Source organism: Pteropus alecto, unplaced genomic scaffold (assembly GCF_000325575.1).
Source record: "Pteropus alecto unplaced genomic scaffold, ASM32557v1 scaffold398, whole genome shotgun sequence".
Classification (NCBI taxonomy): domain Eukaryota; kingdom Metazoa; phylum Chordata; class Mammalia; order Chiroptera; family Pteropodidae; genus Pteropus; species Pteropus alecto.
Genome location: NW_006442497.1, coordinates 5,754,714 through 5,760,730, shown reverse-complemented (window position 1 = coordinate 5,760,730; position 6,017 = coordinate 5,754,714).

The following is a 6,017-nucleotide window of genomic DNA, read 5'->3' as shown; positions in this document are numbered from 1 at the left end:
TCCTATGGTGCTATTAGAACCAATTCATTTATTCAACATTTGTTAAGCTCTTACTGGTGCAGTTAGAGGTGCTGACACAAGTAAATGTGGGCAATGAATGAACTTTAATAGAAGGCAAATTAAATAAAATGCTCCAAAAGGATGCGAAGATGGTTAATGCACCCTCAATTCCAGTCAACTAATTTTAATGAGTACCAAGTATGTGTGTGTACAGACATGGACACCCAGGATATAACATCATCCCTGCCTTTAAAAGGCTCAAACAAGTGGGAAAGACAGCAACTTAAACAAATTACAATACAACATACATATTCTGATTGAAGTATGAAAACAAAGTGTGACAATAACATTGAGTGAGCTGCTAACCTGGGGAATCCAGAAAAGCTTCTCAAAGAATACTATAAGCTAGCTCCTAAAAGATGAGTAGATAGTTTAAGTAAAAGAGAAAAGGAGATGCTCATTCAAAGAAGAGAAAATGAGCCTGAGATTTCAAAGTGGTTTAAACATAGGCGCCATGAGCAAAGGGCATCAGATGAGGCCAGAGATGGAAGTTAAAACCTGACCGTGAAGGATATAGTTTCATATGCAGTGCTGGGGAATTAGGACATGCATCAAACTAGTCAGATTTCATGAGGGGAATTGACACAATTCTGGCAGTGGTATGGAGGATGAAGTAGGATAGGAAAAACCAGAGCCTGGAATGACTGTTAGGAAGGCTATTAAAATTGACAAATTGGAGATGACAGTGATGGAAATGAACAAGAATGCAGAGTGAAAGTGAGAGTTCTCATACTGGTATAAAAAAAAAGAAAAAAGACTGGGAGAGCACTGAAGAAGTTAAACAGTTTCGCAGCATTCAAACCTCCCAGTTACTTTGTGGTTATAGATTTTACTTCCTTCAGGGAGAAATCCTTTTCCTCTGAAATGCCTCCCTCACCAAAAAAAGGACAGAACTTCTAGATAATTATTCCTATTAACCTTTAATTTCCACATACAATTCTGCTGACCAAGGAACCTGATTTTTCTCAGTACCATTCATATTTTAAGGTGGAAACAAAGAGAGAATTTATTTCTTAATAGCAAAAAAAAAAAAAAAAAGTGACTATTTTATCATAGCCATTGCCAGAGGGTTTTTTTTCCTTAATACTTTTTAAAGTTTACAATTTGGCTTCTTTGTGTGGACATTTAAAAAATAAGATAGCAGAATACCAATTTATTTTAGTGGTAGATGTACCTTTCTAATGAGGAGGTTCCTTCAGGGAATTTCATTCCTCAGTATGAGAATCTTAATTAGTAATAAGAACTCTGCTTCATGAGAAGAGGATTTAAAGGAGATAGAAAATAATTATAAGGACTACTTCATGTAGGCCATAATAAAGACTAAAATGAAATATCCTGCCTAGAGTAGGCATTTATTATCAAATTTTAATTAAACTCTGTAGAGTTAACCTATTAACCTCAAAAGCACCAGGCAATTGCTTTATTATTTTGTCTCCTAACTATTTAAATAATTGCTTATGTAGAGAGCTGAGAGTTGATTTAATTATATATGGATCAATTATTCTGGGGTCCCTGATTAAAGCAGCAAGGATTTAGAGTAACAGCTATTCCAGTTTATATTCTTCCTCACAGATTAGGTGATTTATAGACTTATTTCCTTGTCTCTTACAACAAAATCATGCATGATAATCTAGAAATACTTTTAATACTCTTTGCCTTTCCTTTAATTGGTATGAGAGGTCATTGAGATTTGGGAACTGTTTCTAACCTATTGATGCTGAATATGAGAACCCAAATGGGATGCATTCAAGAAGAAGGCAGGAGACTGTCTCTAAGAACAACTGAGAATTAGAAACAATGGAGGTAGTTTAAGTCTAATTCCTCCCTGATAAGTAGCACTAAGACTTACTGTGATAGAAAGAAATTGAGACTGGAAGAAGAATGTGAAATGTTACAAAGAGCAAGGGACTTTTTCTCTAACTTATATATAAGCCTATTTAAAATGTATACATAGGGAACTAGGAAGAAATGATCATGCCCTGGGGTTTCTGGTATCTAGCCAGGCATCATTACACTAATAAAATTCCCTAAGAATTTGTAATAAGCCCAGTTTCATTATTTCTCTATGTTCTGAAGACTTAAAGACCATGGTTACTGAAAGTGAATTCTGGAACCACTGACATACTGATAGTTGAAATGTCATGAATATTTTCCTTCAACTCAACTTATAAGTGTTCCAATAACCAAGCAGATATCAAGAAAAGAAGAAATATTAAGATCCCTCTACTCCAAACATTACCTCCCCTTTTATCTATCTTATATCTAAATATTCTACTATTAAAGACAGAATCCTCAGCATCCTGGATGATGTTGTTTATTTAATCTCTTATTAAACTGAAAATATACTAATTGCAACTAATGCCCTAGCTAGAATTATTGGCTAATCAACTAAAAAGGCATCTAATGAAATGTATCTTGACAAGTGCTTGAAGGAGAGGCAACCCTGAGAGAAGGAAAACGGGAGGTAAGAAAATTTAGCTACAAAAGCCATTTACTCACAATTTTGCAGAGAGCTGACTCTGTGTATTAAGACATCCAACATCATTCCTCATGAATCTAGGGATTATGTGAACCTCCACAAGAATGGTTCTCAAATTTAGCATGCATCAGAATCATCTGGAGGGCTTGTTAAAACACGGATTGTTGGGTCCCACCTCCAGAGTTTCTAATTCAGTAGGTCTAAATTAAGGGCCAAGAATCTGCATTTCTAACAAGTTCCCAGGTGATACTGATGCTGCTAGCCTAAGGACTACATTCTGAAAAGCCTAGCTCTATATTATCACCAAATCTTTCACAAAGTTATTACATATATTATATAACCCCAAGTTCACACCTATAAATTCAGCCAAACTTCTCTGGGCCTTAGGTTCTTCATAAAACAAAGAAGTTGAGCTAAATAGTTGCTCAAATCCAACCTAAATGCCTTTGAGTTCAAGTTGGGCAGCACTGTCAGTAATTATGATACAATTTAACATCTTTCATTTGTAAATTTAAAAAAATTTTTTTTGTTATCAGTTTCAAGTATTTGGTACGTTGGTTAGACATTTATATAGTTTATGAAATGATCTCCCTGATTACTCTTTCTCTCCTCTGGCTCTACATGTAGCCATTATATTACTGCTGACTGTATTCTCTATGCCCTGATCCCAATCCCCATGACCAGCTATCAACTATTAATTTGTACTTCTTTAACCCTTCCCCCATTCTCCCAGTCCCCACAACCCCCTCCCCTCTGGCCGTCACCAGATTGTCCTCTATATTTGTGAGTCTGTTTTCAATTATTTTGTTCTTTTTGTTCCTTAGATTCCACATATAAGTAAAATCATGTGGTATTTATCTTTCTCTGTCTGACTTATTTCACTCAGCCTAATAACCTCTAGGTCCATCCATGCCATTGCAAATGGTAGGATTTCATTTTTTTAATGGCTGAGTGATATTCCATTGTATATATGAACCATAACTTCTTTATCCAAACGTGTGTTGATGGGCATTTAGGTTGCTTCCATATCTTGGCTAATATAAATAGTGCTGCCATGAACATAGGGATGCATAGATCTTTATGAATTATTGTTTTGGTTTTCTTTGGCTAAATACCCAGAAATGCAATTGCTGAGACAAAAGGTATATCCATTTTTAATTTTTTGAAGAACCTTCAGACTGTTTTCTACAGTGGCTGTACCAATTTGCAATCCCACCAACAGTGTATGAGAGTTCCCTTTTCTCCAAATCTTTGCCAGCACTTGTTGTTCTTTGATTTATAGATGATAGCCATTCTGCCAAGTGTGAGGTGATATCTCATTGTGGTAATTTCCATTTGTAGAACTCTTTATGATATTTGCAAAATGCTTTCATGTACCATGTGCTAGTCACTATATACTCACAGCAATGTGAGACAGATAGAATACTTTTGGCAAATGAGATACAAAGAGCATAGTGGATTGTCAAAAGTTGTAAAACTAATAAATGATAGACCCAGACCCAGATCAAGATCAAGATCTTCTAACTATTCATCCTGGAAATAATGCACTGTCCTGGATTTCTAGTTTAGCCTTACTAGTGAAAGATTCTGTTGACATTCTTCTCCTAGAAACAAGGTCAGTAATCTGTCATGTCACTAAAGGAAAGGAAGGGTCTCTACTCTTCACCTGAATATCCATATGGCTTACTCCTTCATATCTGCAAGATTCTGGTCATGTTATACCTTCTTAGAGAGGCCTACTCAGTATCAAAAGGCATCCCTTTCTCTCTGCCCTGCTAATTATACTTCTTATTCTCTTAATTTGCTTTAAATTTGTCCACACAAATGATCATCACCTTGACTATTAATTTATTTGTTTTAATATGTCTCCCTCTGCTAAAATATAAGCTCCACAAGGGCAAAGCTTTGTTTTGTTCACCATCAAATTCAACATTTGATAAGTTAAACATTATACTCAAGAAATATTTGTGGATTACATAATAATTTAATAAGAACTTAATATATGTGTCAGGCAAAATGTTAGGTATTCTACATGTATTAACCAAAAATACAGCCTAAAGCAGAGGATATTGAGTAATCAATAGCACTAAAAAAAAAAAATCAGTAAAGAGACTTCTATTTTCAGGAAGATAGAGTTGACCTACTCTTCCCTATTCTTCACACTAAGTACAACTAAAACCCCTAGACATTATACATAAATCTAACAGAAGAAATTCTGAAAGGTGGAGAGAAAAAGATGGACCAGCTAGGTAAGTTCCCTGGGTTTTCTCTTTGCTTCATATGCTCCAGTCTTGGAGCAGACAACACAGAAACATCAATGAGTTCAGACAAAAGATCCCCTCTAGCCAAAGGACAAAGTAATGGGCAGCCAGACCAGCCAAAAATTTTAGATAATAACTGCTATAGTCCAACCAAACAACATAGAAAATACTATGGCCCCGCTCCGTCACCAACAGAAGCCAAGTAGGAAGCTTGTATTTCCACCCCTGTGATGCTGTATCAGGTGCCCCATCTTCACTACCAAATTGGTATCAGGGGAGGGCAAGTAGGAAGACAAGACTTTCATGCCTGCTGGCCAGGAAAAGGGAACCCACAAATGGTGTCAGTAGCGACAACATGAGAATCATTGACTCCCAACCACCTGGCAGTAATAAGGCACCTCTTGTCGTCACTGTCAGAGAAGACCTAATGGAAATTCAACACTTTCACAATTGCCTGGTGGTAATGAGGTCACCCTCCCAACTGTGGTGTCAGAGTAGACCATATAGGGAGCCAGAATGCCAATCCTCACCCAAGAGTACTGAGGGTACCTCCCTCTCACGTGGCAACAAAAGGAAACCTGGACTTGAACCTCTATGTGGCAGTAACAAACTGGCACTAACCCCTTTCCTTTGACAGAGCAATGTCACATGAAGCCAGATAAAAGGTTTAAATAAGATCCAGAATCTCAGACCATAATAAGAAATGTTCAGGTTTCCCCTTTACTGGGTATTTACCCCAAAGACTTGAAAATCCATATCCAAAAAGATATTTGCACACCGATGTTCATAGCAGCATTATTCACAGTGGCCAGGACATGGAAGCAACCGAAGTGTCCTACGATAGATGATTGGTTAAAGAAGCTGTGGTACATATAATGAATATAGGGGAAGAGTAGATTAACTCAGTAAGAACTTTAACAAAAAGATAAAAATGGAGATAGAAATTATAAAAGGGAACCAGTTAGAAATAAAGAATACAGTATCTGAAATAAAGAGTATTTTAGAGGGAATCAACAGAGTGGATGAAGTGGAGGTTTGAATCACCAGTATAGAGGATGGGGTAACGGAGGACACCAAATCAGAACAGCAGCAAGAAAAAAGAATTCAAAAAATGAAGGTAGGGAGGAGGAAGGTAGACAGGGTAAAAGGGGTCAAATATGTGATGATCGAAAGAAATCTAACTATGGGAGGTGAACACACAGTGTAAATATATATAT